The 16,681-nt window shown below is 45.9% G+C and overlaps 1 protein-coding gene across 1 annotated transcript in view; it reads left to right on the top strand.

Annotated features, from left to right (window-relative positions):
* The window catches only part of LOC115482439 (collagen alpha-6(VI) chain-like), a 76,366-nt gene extending 66,581 nt beyond the window's left edge, over positions 1–9,785 (top strand). The window contains exon 5 of the mRNA XM_030222186.1: positions 9,464–9,785. The gene's annotated coding sequence lies outside the window, so the exon portion shown is untranslated. The remainder of the gene's footprint in view (positions 1–9,463) is intronic.
* Positions 9,786–16,681: the final 6,896 nt, after the last annotated feature.

Genomic DNA, 16,681 nt, shown 5'->3' with positions numbered 1-16,681 from the left:
TATGTTGTTCCTCTCCTTCCATCTTTCCAACCATCTAGCAGTGGCTTTGAATTCAGTTAGTCCAAGACTTTCAGCTAGCTGATTAGCTTTCTCCATAAACAGTGGACCACTGTCTGCTCCTGACTTGAGAAAACCACCGAAGAAGAGCATCTTCTACCTCCTCAGCTTTTCCCGCCCGTTTTCATTTCCGGTGTGGATTTGTATTGTGTTGCCAGTCTTCCAGAAGCTGGTCTTTCTGCTTCAAAATATGTGAAATTTGACTGGGATTGACACCATATTCTTTAGCAATGGATCTGTCCTTGGACCCCTTCTTTTTTTCAATCTACACCTCTTCCCTTGGCTCACTGATCTCATCTCATGGTTTCCAGTATCATCTTTACGCTGATGACACCCAGCTGTATCTCTCCACACCAGACATCACCGCGGAGACCCAGGCCAAGATATCGGCCTGCTTATCCGACATTGCTGCATGGATGTCCAACCGCCACCTGAAACTGAACATGGCCAAGACTGAGCTTATCATCTTTCCGCCAAAACCCACCTCTCCTCTTCCTCCGCTCTCAATCTCAGTTGACAACACCCTCATCGTCCCCGTCTCATCCGCCCGCAACCTCGGAGTCCTCTTCGACTGCTCCCTCTCCTTCTCTGCGCATATCCAGCAGACAGCCAAGACCTGTCGCTTCTTCCTCTTTAACATCAGCAAAATTCGCCCTTTCCTCTCTGAGCACACCACCCGAACTCTCATCCACGCTTTCATTACCTCTCGCCTTGACTACTGCAACCTACTCCTCACTGGCCTCCCACTTAACCATCTATCCCCCCTTCAATCCGTTCAGAACTCTGCTGCACGTCTTATATTCCGCCTGAACCGATATACTCATATCACCCCTCTCCTCAAGTCACTTCACTGGCTTCCGATCAGATACCGCATACAGTTTAAGCTTCTCCTTCTTACCTACAAATGCACTCAGTCTGCAGCCCCTCATTACTTCTCTATCCTCATCTCCCCTTACGTTCCCGCCTGAAACCTCCGCTCACAGAACAAATCCCTCCTCTCAGTACCCTTCTCCACCACCGCCAACTCCAGGTTCCGCCCATTCTGCCTCGCCTCACCTTATGCTTGGAATAAACTTCCTGAGCCCTTACGCCAAGCCCCCTCCAATTTATATTATCCTTCTGGCAAAAATGTCCAATTTCCTTGTTTCTCGACAGTAGGAAATTGGACACTTTAATTTTGGAGAAACCCCACAGATTGTGAAAATCCTATGAGGCTGCACTTCTGTCAGGACAATTTGGATGTTCTGAGCTAAGTAAAGTTTACTTTTTGTCAGAATTAGAATCCATTCATTAGTAAGGATGGAAGTTTAAGCAATTTTAGTAATGTTATAAGAGTTTTTGCTCTATTTTTGAGTTTTCTTTACTTGTAGGAAGGCTTCTCTGTTTGAATGAGGATTTTAGTCTAGTGAGGGATTGCTAATTAGTGTCCTTTTGGGTGATTTATATTCATAGTGAGATTTAGTGTTGTGGGTATTTGGATCTGTATTGTGTTAAATTGTGTTACCCTCCCTTCTGTTTTTTAAACACAGACTTTTCTCCCACTTCTTTACAATTTTTGAAATATTCTGGGAGTTTTTCTCTTTTTTTTTTTTTTGGAAGCTGGTGGAAGCCTTTGATGGTAATATTTACAGTGGAGCACAAAAGTCAGGCTCCCTGTTACACTGAGGCTATTTTTTAAAATTTTATATATTTTATCCTTCAGATCTGAATCCCCAATGTGACACTATATTGGAGTGATGTGTTTGATTGTTTGTTTGTTTTTATATAAAAGATTCTCCTTGGATAGGAAGAGTCTGTGATATGTGAAAATATATTTTGCTTTAATGAATTTGCTAAACTTTAGAGTCAGAGACTTATCAATGATCAGAAAAAGAAAGTCACCAGACAACAAAGGTAGAGAAAAATCATTTTATTTTCATTTTAGTGTTTGGAATATGTCCACTTTGAGAATTTACATCTGCTATCTTATTTTGCAATGTATAGAATTTGTTTCTAAGAATATTGCTGACAATTCCTGTCAGTGTGGCAAGTGGTGAGCAATCATTTTCTCGGTTAAAAATCATTAAAAAACTAGTAAAAAATGCCCGTTTCAAAAGGGAAGGAAACTGGCGCTAGCAAGGCCATTCCCCACCCTCCCTCCCTCGCTGTTCCAGACTCTGCCGTCCCTCCGTTTTCACCCCCCCTTTCCACGACCCAGTCGACCCCCCTTCTCGGTGAAAACCGTCCCCTACCATCCAGTACCTGTGCTGACAGGGGACCCCCAACCCCCGTCAGCAGAAGTCCTGTGCTGGCCTTCGAGGCGTTGCTTCTTCAATGATTTTGTGTCCAAGTTGTCAGACGCACGCAGAGGAACTTGAATCAAAGATCACTGAAGAAGCAATGGCGCAAAGGCCAGCATAGAACTTCGGCTGATGGGGGTTGGGGTCCCCAGTCAGCACAGGTATTGGACGGCGGCGGTGGATGGTTTTCGCCAAGAAGGGGGGTCGACTGGGTCGCGGAAGGGGGGGTGCAGTGGGCTGTAACACAGGGGGAGGAGTAGGGAAACACGCAGCTGTCACTGACCTCAGTGCGTGCCTGCCTGGCAGACCACCTCCGAGGGAGGCACGGTCCCAGGCACATCCTGTTGGAGGTGAGAATTATTATATAGGATTATTTGCGATCAAGTATTTCACAAGAAAGGCTTGTAAGCCTTGCCATGATTGCTATTGAGAATGAAATATGTGCCCGTTAGATATCAAAGATTTAATTACTAATTTCGTGAACATAAAAGCACGAAAAGCTAAGTGGTTGTAAACCTTCTATTTGTTCAGCAATCCCACAAAGATGCACTCCATCTTTCAGCTCCTATTTCCTTTGCATCTTGTGCCACATGGGGGGAGGGCGCCAACTGACAGTCTGCAGGGGGGCACCAGAGACCATAGGCACGGCCCTGGGGCTCAGCACCCAAGGTAAGGGAGCTATGCACCTGGGAGCAATTTCTGAAGTCCACTGCAGTGCCGCCTAGGGTGCCCGGTTGGAGTCCTGGCATGTCAAGGGAACCAGTGCACTACTAATGCTGGCTTCTCCCATGACCAAATGCCTTGGATTTGGTCATTTCTGAGATGGGCGTCCTCGGTTTCCATTATCGCTGAAAACCGGGGACGACCATCTCTAAGGTCGACTTAAATGTTAAGATTTGGGCGTCCCTGACCATATTATCGAAACGAAAGATGGACGCCCATCTTGTTTTCTATAATACGGGTTTCCCCGTCCCTTCCCGAGGACGTTCTGTGAGGACGCCCTCAGGAAAACTTGAGCGCCCCGTTCGATTATGCCCCTCTATGCGTCTTAGTGAAAGGGCCCCTATTGATTATAAACCGCTTTGCTGCATTTATGATGTGATTGCCGGCACATCAAGCCTGTCTAAATAAATAAAACATGTACCTTCGCAGATAAAATCGCCATTCATGCATTCAACCAGCAGCAAAAGCATTAATGCACATATTTGCATCTGTACCAGAGCAGAAATAAATATGCATGAGTACGACAGCTGATGACACATGTATGTTTTGACATTTTGTAACTCCTCCCCAAGTAACGCCACTTTAAATAACTATAAAAGTATGCATAGGATTGCTCCCTGTATCTACTTTCATATGTTTATATTGAGGAAAATTTTATAAAATGCTCTTAGATTCATTTTAGACAGAATGTGGAAATCAGAATCAATACATGTCAGATCGGGACAGTAGTGTTTTAGAAAAATGAAGGAGTAACCTAGGGGTCCTTTTACTAAGCTGCGTAAGGCTCTATGCGCGCCCAACGTGTGCCAAAATGGAGTTACTGCCTGGCTACCGTGTGGCTCTTGCGGTAATTTCATTTTTGGCGCGCATCCGATACGCGCAGCTGAAAAATAATTTTTATTTTCGGGCACGTGTAGTGGAAGCGCGTCAAGTTGCATTTGGCACGTGTAGGTCATTACCACCCGGTTACCGCATGAGACTTTACCGCCAAGTCAATGGCTGGCGGTAAGGTCACAGACCCAAAATGGGCGCGTGGCAATTTTGATTTTGCCGCACGTCCATTTTCGTCAAAACTTTTTTAAAAAGGCCTTTCTTACAGGCGTGCTGAAAAATGGATCAGCGTGCACCCAAAACCCGCGCCTACACTACAAGCCATTTTTAGCGGGCCTTTGTAAAAGGACCCCTCCTGGTGTTTAACGCAGCAGGCTTTGTTCCTGGTGTACTGAGCTTGATTCCCACTGCATCTTCTTGTGACTCTGGGCCAAATATACAGGAACAAAATAAGTGCCTGTATATAATATATAAACCAATTTGAATGGAACCACAGAAAGGCGGTAAATCAAGCCCCATCCCCGTTCCCAAAAGAATCTGCCAGCATGGAGTCTTTCCTAAAACACATGCGTGCGTGCCAGGGTAAGTGGTGGTATGTACAGAAGGACCAATCATTTTACAAAAATATGTGCTAAATAATCTGAACAAAGGAACTGCAACAACTTAAGCGTGTAAATGCTGATATGTGCACATGCAAATTGGTATTTCACACGTGTGTTAACACTTACATGTGTGTCTGTCATTATACAAACATACATAGACACGACACTATTTATTTATTTATGCAGAACTACTACTACTACTATTTAGCATTTCTATAGCGCTACAAAGCATACGCAGCGTTGCACAAACACAGAAGACATTTAGACCCCGCTTTATACCACTGAAAGCGGCCTCAAAGCGGCTTACAATGAACTGATGAAATAATACAATGACAGTAGAGAGGGTAGAAGGAACAGAGGAAGAAGGGACATAACCAAGAAGAGATTAAGAGGGAAAACTCTCTTCATCCCTCCAGTAAAGAGCTGGCTCAAATAAGCATTTTTTAAAACATATACATGCGACGCAGAAGCTATAAATCCTCACGTTGAAATATTGACATATATAAATGTATTGCTTTTCTGAACTGAGGAATACATGTGTAGATTTTGGTTCTGCCACATCACACCCAAACCAAGCCCCATGCAAATACTACTACTACTCCTACTCGTAACCACTCGCCTCCACCTACCCTCCTCTCCTCCTTCCTGTACACATTAATTGATTTGATTTGCTTACTTTATTTTTTGTCTATTAGATTGTAAGCTCTTTGAGCAGGGACTGTCTTTCTTCTATGTTTGTGCAGTGCTGCATATGCCTTGTAGCGCTTTAGAAATGCTAAATAGTAGTAGTAGTAGTACTACTACTACTACTATTTACCATTTCTATAGCGCTACAAGGTGTACGCAGCGCTGCACAAACATAGAAGGAGCTTACAATCTAAAGGACGAAATGTCAAGTTGGGGCAGTCTAGATTTCCTGAGTAGAGGTGTAGTGGTTAGGTGCCAAAGGCGACATTGAAGAAGTGGGCTTTGAGCAAGGATTTGAAGATGGGCAGGGAGGGGGCCTGGAGTATGGGCTCAGGGAGCATGGGGTGAGGCGAGGCAGAAAGGGCGGAGCCTGGAGTTGGCAGTGGTGGAGAAGGGTACTGAGAGGAGGGATTTGTCTTGAGAGCGGAGGTTATGGGTAGGAATGTAAGGGGAGATAAGGGTAGAGAGGTAGTGAGGGGCTGCAGATTGAGTGCATTTGTAGGTTAGTAGGAGAAGCTTGAACTGTATGCGGTACCTGATCGGAAGCCAGTGAAGTTACTTGAGGAGAGGGGTGATATGAGTATATCGGTCCAGGCGGAAGATAAGACGTGCAGCCGAGTTCTGAGTGGACTGAAGGGGGGATAGATGGCTAAGTGGGAGGCCAGTGAGGACACATAGTGCTGATTTACATGTATCAGTACCAGGTGCGGACTGACCGTTTGGGCAACCAGGCAGTTCCTGAGGACCCAGTGCAGTTGGGGGGGGCCCAGTACCTCCTCCTCTCATGTCCAACATCTCTCTCCCCTGTATCCCCAGATCCGACACTCCGCCTCTCTAACCCCCTCCCCCCGTTTACCTCAAAAGTCTTTTTTTGACATACAGGGCTCCGGCTGTTTGTCACTGACCGGAACCTTCTCTGTGTCACAACCTGCCCTTTTCTGACATAAGTTCCTGCTTCCGCAAGGGGGAGAGGTTCCTGTCAGCAGCAGTCAGTCAGGGCCCTATACAGAGAAAGGGACTTTTGAGGTAAACACGAGGGGAGAGAGCCAGATCCAGGGATAGAAAGGAGAAAGGGGGAAATATTGGCCCTGGGGAAGGGAGGCGGGGCAGAGATGATGGAGCTGTGGAGGGGTTCAGAGATGGTGCATCAAGGAGAGGGATAAAGAATGAGAGGGAGAGATATTGCATCTGGGGGGGGGAGCGGGAATAAGATGTTGGATCTGGGGAGGGGGAGAGATGTGGGACCCAGGGGTGAATGGGGAGGGAAATGGGACCCAGGAGGCGGGGGCAGGCCCAGAACCCATTTATTGCCTGGGGCCCAGATCCCTGTCAGTCCTCCCCTGATAAATACCGATTTTCTAAAATCAGGTTTTTCACTTATGTTGCACAAACATGTGTAAATGGAAGAATTTAAGTATGTAAACCTTGAATAGGGTTTCTAAAATAAGTTCTATGTAAAGCTGGTTTCAACATGTAAAGTCTATCAGATTACCTCCTTACTTACACATTTGCCCCCCAGTTTACACAGCTACACTAATGCCGACACAGCCCGTTTATTCTGAATGGGCTGTGTCGGCATTACCACACTGCTTTATAAACAGGGGGTTGGAGAGTAGGCTTATACCAGGTGGCATAGGTTGGGATGTTAAGTGGGCAACTTGTTTTGGGTCTATTTTGTAAAGACGTGTAAGTACCCACATGTCTTTTTAAAACAACCCCCGAACAGCTACAGAAATCACAGGTAAAAGGAAGCTGCAGACATTTTTGCATGCTCCAGCGCAGATGTGAATGTTTGCACACAAAGGGCCAGATTCTGTAAATGGCGTCTAAAATCTGACGTGTATGATTAAAGCACCTAGCGCTATTCTATTTAATGCGCCTAAAGTTAGGTGTGGTGTATAAAAGAGTGCATAGGACCGGGGAAGCATCTATCTGGGCTAAAAACCTACCCGTTTGATACTGCAGTGGAGGAGTAGCCTAGCGGTTAGGGTGGTGGACTCTGGTCCTGGGGAACTGAAGGAGTGAGTTCGATTCCCACTTCAGACACAGGCAGCTCCTTGTGACTCTGGGCAAGTCACTTAACCCTCTATTGCCCCATGTAAGCCGCATTGAGCATGCCATGAGTGGGAAAGCGCAGGGTACAAATGTAACAAAAATAAAATAGATACTATTGGAGATTCTACATGGAATGTTGCTACTATTGGAGATTCTACATGGAATGTTGCTATTCCACTAGCAACATTCCATGTAGAAGGCTGCGCAGGCTTCTGTTTCTGCGAGTCTGACGTCCTGCACGTATGTGCAAGACGTCAGACTCACAGAAGCAGAAGCCTGCGCGGCCGCATTGGTGATCCGCAAGGGCCGACTTCTACATGGAATGTTGGTAGTGGAGGAGTAGCCTAATGGTTAGTGCAGTGGATTTTGATCCTGGGGAACTGAGTTTGATTCCCACTGCAGCTCCTTGTGACTCTGGGCAAGTCACTTAACCCTCCACTGCCCCTGGTACAAAATAAGTACCTGAATATATGTAAACCGCTTTGAATATAGTTGCAAAAATCTCAGAAAGGCGGTATATGAAGTCCCATTTCCATTCCATCAGGCTCTTCAAAAACAGACTCAGGACTCCAAAGAGAAATTGTAAGTGTTTATTTAAGCTGACTCGACATGGTACCATGTTTCGGCACACACGTGCCTGCCTCAAATGCGTGTACTTGACAATCACATTTCTCCCTGGCAATACGTCTGGTAAAATATAAGCTGGTCTTTAAAAAGACCATTGATGAATGAAAAAATGAATAACAAGTGAAATGGTACTTGTGTTGACTCAGCTTAAATAAACACCTATAATTTCACTTTGGAGTCCTGAGTCTGCTTTCGAAGAGCCTGATCCAGTTCCCACTCCTTGTTTTTTGACCGCAACTAAATACAGTCATAGAAATGGGTGTTGGGCACTAGGCAGTGCCGTGTGCAGTGGTGTGCTGGAGCAGGCTCTCACAGGCTCTCGAGAACCGTTTGTTAAGTTTTTAAGAATTTTGGGAGCCGGTTCTCCATGGCTACTTTAACAAATGGATCCCAAAATGTGGGCTTGGGCCCCTCCTGAATTCTCTTTTACTTTACTGGCGAGAGAGAGCTGTCACATCCGTCGCTCCCTCCGGCTGCTCCTCTGCGGGTAGCAAGAGCCGGTGTCTATTGCGGCGATGGCTGGCCTTCTTGAGGCCACGGCTGAGAGCCGGGGTTCGCCGCGGCGATGGCCGCCCTGTCCGGGGCCGAGCCTGGGGGCCGGCGATCGCGGCTTCCGGACTCTCGGTCGCCAGCTATGGGCTCCGTGCTTGCGCCAGCGGGGAGGATGGCGCCGAGACGCGATGGCCGGCGTCTTCCCCACATTCGGGTGCAGGAGCCCGAAGCTCCGCCTCAGAAGAACTAGATTGGGATTTCGGTGCTGTAGCCCCGCCTGAGAAGCCGGACAGAACCAACCAGAAGGATTTATTCAGTAGACGGGTTCCGATTGGCCGGCCATGTCGGCTGGGGCTGGGCGGTTGATTGCTGACCTTATTTAAGGAGCGGGGTTGAAACAGGACGTTGCTTCAGGTTCTGTTTCCTGAGGCCAGTCTTTGTGTGTTCGAGTTTTCAGTACGTTCCCTTGTTCTCCTGGTTTGACCTTTGGACTGTTTTTGGAAAACTCTGCTAGCCGCCTGCCCTGACCTGTTGCCTGTGTTTGGACGACGCTGCGAGCTGCCTGCTCTGTCCTGGTGCCTGTCTCTGGACTTCTCTGGTTTCCTCTTGCCCTTCCCGGTTCCGGTACTGGGTCAGTTCGTCAACCCCGCAGTTCCGGAAGTCCCGTTGGCCACCTGCAGCTGGAGGCTCAATCTCCGGTGAACGGCGGTCGCCGCGGGTGAAGTCTTAGGGTTGCACGGCTGTCCTCTGAGGTCCTTCGGGGCCTCACGGGACCTAAGGGCTCACCTACCTTCTAGACAAGACAAGAGCCCCCTGTTAACAATTTACCAGCACACCCCTGCTTGTTGGTCTACCTGGACATTGAATGGCACTATTTAATAAGAGCCACTGAATATCCAGTTTTGGCACAGTCAGTGAGATGAAATCCGGTTAAATCTCGCTGAATATTGGGCCCATCATTTTTACTTTTGAAAAAAATGTAATAGAAACCAGTTTTCTCCAAATGCAATACAATAATATGACCACCTTAAAACGACTTTGCAAAGTTTGAGATCTTCATACATTAATATGGATAAACTGTTCTTTTTTTTTTTTCTGGATGTTTTTCAGATAAGGATAATTGCGAATGTCCTGTATGCAAAAAAGTCCCGAAGCAAAAGACCTTTTTTGCTTGTTATGACATGTGTGGTGAACAGAATAAGTGCCCCCCTGATCAGAAATGCTGCTTTGATGGTCAATATAACCGCTGCTTCTCTGGAAAAGAGAAAATCTGCCTGGGAGGAGAAGTAAAACCCGCAAATGCAAATGCCAAAGCCTCTGGATAAGGCAAGCAATAGAAAGGAGACAACTGTGAGCGTGGCCATAAAATAATGAAAACATGTGCCAACCTCTCCTATGAGATGTAATCTTAATAAAAGTAGAAACTAGCAAATTGTCTTATTGCTTTTATTATTATTATTATTAACATTTGTATAGCACTACCATTGCTTTGATTTCAGTATTCTCTTTAACAGGGATCAGAATTTCTCTAGGGGACCCTTTTACAAAGTTGTGCTGAAAAATGGCCTGCGGTAGTGAAGACGCGTGTTTTGGGCGCACACAGAATCATTTTTCAGCGCACCTGTAGAAAAATGCCTTTTTAAAAATGTTTGCCGAAAATGGACGTGCGGCAAAATGAAAATTGCCGCACGTCTATTTTGGGTCTGAGACCTTACCGCCAGCCATTGACCTAGCGGTAAAGTTTCACGCGGTAACCGGGCGGTAATGACCTATGCGCGTCAAATGCCACTTGGCACGCGGCCAATACGCACGCCCAAAAATAAAAATTTCAGACATGCACCAAAAATGAAATTACCACAAGAGCCACGCGGTAACTCCATTTTGGCGCACGTTGGGTACATGTAGACGCTTACACAGCTTAGTAAAAGGGCCCTTAGAATATTATCTACAGCAGGCAATGCAACCAGAACTATGGGGGTGGGAGGGGGTGATTGTGTGCTCAGGGTTTCTTATATTAGGAGGTCTATCAGATAGTGACTGCACTGTGATATTACTCCCACCGATCTCAGACCTCTCTGCTGGTGTGACATTGGTTCCAAACCTGTCTACTTTACTTACATGACGATAGTCACTTTTCCACCACAAAGAATGGGTTGGGGTAATTCTTAGTTTCTGCATTGAGCATCCGAGCTGTAGTTTGGGTTTCTCATTTTAAATTCCAAAGAAAAAAGAAAATTAAGTAAGTGTTTATCAGATGAACGCTGGCAAAAAATACTTTTCCCTAGTAGTCTCACCTCCCCTCCCCTGGTCTGTCTTGTATCCTCTGCTCAGCTTCTACAAGCACAAATGGACATACTACTACTACTACTACTATTTAGCATTTCTATAGCGCTACAAGGCGTACGCAGCGCTGCACAAACATAGAAGAAAGACAGTCCCTGCTCAAAGAGCTATGTAATAAAAGTGAGCCAAGTATAGGACAATCAAGCCATTGTGACATCACTGATGAGGTTGGCTCTTATTGGTGGCCTGAGGCATTATGACATCACAATATCACCTCTGATTACAAGAGACTACTACTACTACTATTTAGCATTTCTATAGCGCTACAAGGCATACGCAGCGCTGCACAAACATAGAAGAAAGACAGTCCCTGCTCAAAGAGCTTACAATCTAATAGACAAAAAATAAAGTAAGCAAATCAAATCAATTAATGTGTACAGGAAGGAGGAGAGGAGGGTAGGTGGAGGCGAGTGGTTACAAGTGGTTACGAGTCAAAAGCAATGTTAAAGAGGTGGGCTTTCAGTCTAGATTTAAAGGTGGCCAAGGATGGGGCAAGACGTAGGGGCTCAGGAAGTTGATTCCAGGCGTATTGGACTCCACAGGAAATGGTACCCAGTAATTGTACCTCTGGCATGAAAACACTGATTTTTCTGTAGCCTCAAGGTACTGCAATTAGTTGGAAAATAAACACCTAAATGTAAAGGGTCTGATATTCATCAGGATTTAATTTGCATAGGAGAGGCTCCTACCCAGATACGTTCCACTCACCAGGCCATGCCCAGACATTCAGCAGCGCTTACCCAGATAGAAACGTTGAATAATCAGGCAGCGCAGGGGCAGACCTGGAAGTGACCCATGCACTGGCAGTATTAAGTGCTGGTGCCCAGATAAAGATCCGATCAACTAGGACTGCACAAGTAGCGTTCCTAACTTTCCTGAATCGTTATCTGGTTCTTGGCACTCAATATTGGCCAGCACCCAAATAACTTACAGCAGCCAGGCAAGTCCAGCTGTTCAGTGTCAATGCCTGGATTGGGCCCTGGCATTGAATATCCAGGTACAACTGAGCTCACCGCAGTCAATGGCTAGTCTAATGTAGAAGCAACTACTTGCTTTGGAAAATCACTCATTCCCACAGCTCCCTTGGCCATTAATTCTCAAGACACTGAATAAGCTGAAGCCATTGCACTGCACCTCTCTGTTGCACAGATGTGAGCCTGCTCAGTGATATTCCAGCTGCTGACATGCTCTGGGTGCTCTCTTCCTTCTCTAGGACCCCAAACTCAAATGAATCGGCAGGCTCCAGCCTCCTAAAAACCCAACACTCGAGGTTCTCCCTCTCCCTCAGGCAGCACCTTAGCAGTTAACTTTTCAAAATTATTGGAGGTGCTAAACCAATAGAAATTGCCCTTCCATGGACACAGTAAAGGAGTTTGGTCAATATTGCTGGTATTCAAGCACCCACAGCACCCAAAGAGCTGGCTGCTATGGGCAGCATCATGCCTTTCCCGGTGTGACAGAATCTAACTCAACATGTCTATGATTCAGCTAAACAGCTGTATCAGGTGTATAAACATTAGAAAATACTTTAAAAATCATAACAACAAATCCTCAAAAAGAAACAAAAAATATATCCAAAGTACTAACACTATAAAATACTATATATATATACATATAATTTTTTTGTTACATTTGTACCCCGCACTTTCCCACTCATGGCAGGCTCAATGCAGCTTACATGGGGCAATGGAGGGTTAAGTGACTTGCCCAGAGTCACAAGGAGCTGCCTGTGCCTGAAGTGGGAATCCAACTCAGTTCCTCAGGACCAAAGTCCACCACCCTAACCACTAGGCCACTCCTCCACTGTTGCTACTCTTTGAGATTCTACATGGAATGTTGCTATTCCACTAGTAACATTCCATGTAGAAGTCGGCCCTTGCAGATCACCAATGTGGCCGCGCAGGCTTCTGCTTCTGTGAGTCTGACGTCCTGCACGTACATGCAGGACGTCAGACTCACAGAAACACACGCCTACACAGCCTTCTACATGGAATGTTGCTAGTGGAATAGCAACATTCCATGTAGAATCTCCAATAGTAGCAACATTCCATGTAGAATCTCCAATAGTATCTATTTTATTTTTGTTACATTTGTACCCCGCGCTTTCCCACTCATGGCAGGCTCAATGTGGCTTACATATTGTATACAGGTACTTATTTGTACCTGGGGCAATGGAGGGTTAAGTGACTTGCCCAGAGTCACAAGGAGCTTCCTGTGCCTGAAGTGGGAATCGAACTCAGAGTCCACCACCCTAACCACTAGGCCACTCCGTCAGCTCAACTTTTCACAAATGAACATTGTAAAACCAGCTAAACTATATTGCATGCATATTAATAAGGTCAAAAGAAGACCAAACTGCTCCTAGCATTTTTTAATAGGAAGTGAAAGAAGCAGGTAAGAGCCACATGGACCTCTTTCAGAAAATGGAAAGGAGATCCATATGAGAATAATACGGATGACCATAAAAGGAAAGGAATAGAGAATGAAACCAAAAATATCATAATCCTTCTATATTGCTCTATGATATGTGCAATTTTGGTCTCCATATCTCAAGAAAGATATTGTGGAATTAGAAAAGGTAGAGAGAAGTCAACAAAAATGATTAAGGGGATGGAATGACTCTTACAAGACAAAAAGCTAGGGAGGTTGGAACTGAAGAGATAACAGAGTGAAGATATGATAGAGGTTCATAAAATTCTGAATTGAGTAGAACTGGTAAATGTGGATCAATTATTTATGGTTTTCAAAAAGTATTAAAAACTTGGGGACACATCATGAAGTTACTACGAAGTACATTTAAAACAAATCAGAAAAAAATATTTTGTTGCTCAACGCATAGTTAAGTGCTGGAATCCATTGCCAGTGAATGTGGTAAGTTAATGTTGCTGGGGTTTTAAAAGGGTTTGGACAAATTCCTGGCAAAAAAACAAAACAAAACAAAACTGTCTTTAATGTAAACCTAGGAAAAAAACACTGGCATGGAATCTTGCCATTTTTGAGGATTCTGACAGGTATTTGTGACCTGGATTTGCCACTGTTGGAAACAGGATACTGGTCTGGATGGGCCTTTTGTCTGATTGAACATGGCAATCCTTATGTTCTTATGGAATGCACATTCACATGTTAGTGAGCATGTTTACTCCATTGTACCAGACTCACAGAGAGCTTCTTGACACTACTCTTTCCTGAGCCCAAGGAGGTTTGATAACAGGAGATGGCATGATGTCACAAGGCTGAAGCTAGCCTTCACCCAAGGAAGTTTTAATTCTCCCCAATGCAGCTGCCACCATCTTGGTACACCCCCAAAAAATGTAATCGATAGGGTGACAAGCTCCGCCTACTGGCTTCAGCCCACATAATGGGCCAGATAGGCCCCTGCCATTTCCTGTGATCAAATCTCATTGCCCCCCCTAGTCACCACTCAGCAGCAGTGGGAGCGGTTTTCTTGCTCCATGCTGGCTGCCACATCAGGCCCCATTCTATCACTGTTCAGAAATCACAGCTGCCTGGGCAAATGCTGTCGGCTATGTCCTGGAGTTTCTTTCCATGAGTTTGTGTCATGAAAGAGTACATGGTGGGAACAAGAAAAAATTCTGAGAGAGAGAAGGTGGGAAGCAGGGAGAGAGAGAGAGATCTTGACTATTCACAGAAACTTAGCCATGGGTGGTCCTAAGTGGGCATGGGTCCACCCTGCAGGCCAACATTTCTTTCTCCCTCCAGTCCCTCCATCCCCCATGGTCCGGCATGGAAGACATCCATTAAAGTAGACTTGGGGAGGGGGTATATAAGAGAGGGAGGAAATACCAGAGGATGGGAGGGGACTAGAGGGAGAAACAAATGTCAGACTACAGTGGAGGGGATAAAGAATGGAGGGAGAGAGACATAGAGAGGTGCTGGACAGTAGTAGGGGATCAATGCAGGGAGCTGATGCTAGATTCTGGAGTGGAAGGGAAAGAAAGAGAGATATAGGGAACAATGGGAGGGAGGGAAGAAAGAGGGAGAGATGTTGGACCCAGGGGTGGAAAGAAGCTGGACAGAGGGAAGAAGGGCAGAGAGAGGGAGAGATGTTACATCAAAGGGGCAGAAAAGGAGGGAAGAGAGAGAGAGGGAGACTCTGGACTACAGGGAAGGGAAAGAATGATGGAAGGACAGCAGGAAAGAGAGAGGGAGAAATGTCTGACCATGTGTGCTGGGGGGAGAGAAAGAGAGATGCTGGACCATGGGGTGGGGGGGGGGGGGTAGAAGGGAAGGTAGATGGGGCAGGGTTGGCTTAACCTTTGGACCAGGTAAGGCACTGGCTCAGGGTACCAGCAATACAGGATGCCAAAATCCCCAGCCTCTAACATAACTGACAGTACCTCACATAGTTTAATGGTAAAGACTTCTCTTCCCCTCTTCTTTCCCTCCCTTCCCCCAGCAGGACCAGCATATCGTTCTCTATCCCTTGGTCCAGCATCTCTCCCTCTCTCTCCCCACCTCCCTGGACCACTCTCTCTCTTCCACACTCCATCTGCCCTACAGGTTCACATCCCTTTCTTTCCTGTCTCCTTCTCCTCCCCTCTCCCATGGTCCTTTAAACTTTACATAGATTAAAGACAGGCTTCTTCTGCTGTGTCCTGGTGAAAGGAAATTGCATCACAGGATATAGAATACTGCAGAGGAAAGATTCAGGGGTTGGGAAAAACAGCCTGTTCCCATGTGCTGTTGCAAACAAACCTACATAAAATTTAAAAGATCAAGGGGAAGGAATGTCAGACCTGCAAGGGGAGCAGAATGGATGAGAGACAGATAGATACCAAACCGCCATGAGCAATTGAGGGTGAAAGGAAACAATACCAATGCTGGGGGGGGGGGGGGGGGGGGGGGGAGTGCCCAAGCAAGTTGGCTCAGGACACCACAATCCTTTGAGCTGGCCCTAATGGGGAGACAAGAAGATGCTATGGGATGGAGTAGAAGGGACAAGGGGATGTCAGGCCAAAAGGTGGAGTTGAGGGAGAGGGAGGAGATGCTGGGTTACAAAGGAGGGAGATGCTGGGAATGGCGGAACCATGTGGGAGAGGCCAGTGGGGGAGGGCATGTAGATGAGTGAGTGCACAGGGTAGGAATGTGGTAATAGGGAATAGAAAACAAAATAGAAGAGAATAGGGGCTGAGGAAGGAGTGAAATGAGAAATGGGGGAGCTAGGGGGTGAGAGAAGGAGATGGGAAGTTCATAGATAGATGAAAGGTAAAAATAAGGGTGAGAAAGAGGGTGAAAGCTGAGTGGCAGAAAAGAAAAAAAAAGGCAGAAAACAGCTAAAATGGAAAGATCAATATGTCAGTGACAGGAGAGAGGAGAAAAGACAAATGGACAATAGCTACTGGAAAGTGTTAACAGAAGTCAGACAGCAAAACAGAAAACAGAAATTGGGACCAATATGATGGAAAAAGAAATGTACAGACAACAAAGTGTTTTATTTTGAATTTATTAACTGAAATGGGAAATGTGCATGGCAGATGGCTTTGTACTGTGTTCAGTACAAAATGAAAAGCATTTCTGTTTTTTCCAGTGTAACAGTATATGCTGAGTTTAACGTCTTGGGGTTCCCAGTTCAATTTTTGTCTACGTATTTTTATTTATAATTTCTGATCCCTTGTTCCATATTTGGTGAGGGTCAGTGGCTGTATGGTAGCCATGACATGTGTGTGTGGGGGGGGGGGGGGGAGCTTCTTAATTTCTGCTCAAGACTCTAGCATGTCTAACACCTGCTCTGATCCTTGCTGCAGCTGGTGGGTCTTGTCACCTTTCTTTGTCTTTAGCCATTTTTTTCTTCCATAAGAACAGCTGTAGTGGGTGAGACCAATGGTCCATCTAGCCCAGTATCCTACTTCCAACAGTGGCCAATCCAGGTCACAAGTACTTCACAGAAACCCAAATAGTAGCAACATTCCATGTACCAATCCCAAGGCAACCAGTGGCTTCCCCATGTTTATTTCAATAGCAGAC

The sequence above is a fragment of the Microcaecilia unicolor genome, chromosome 13 (assembly GCF_901765095.1).
Source record: "Microcaecilia unicolor chromosome 13, aMicUni1.1, whole genome shotgun sequence".
Taxonomy (NCBI): Eukaryota; Metazoa; Chordata; class Amphibia; order Gymnophiona; family Siphonopidae; genus Microcaecilia; species Microcaecilia unicolor.
Note: the sequence above shows the minus strand (reverse complement) of the source record. Positions and strands in the feature narration are given on the sequence as shown.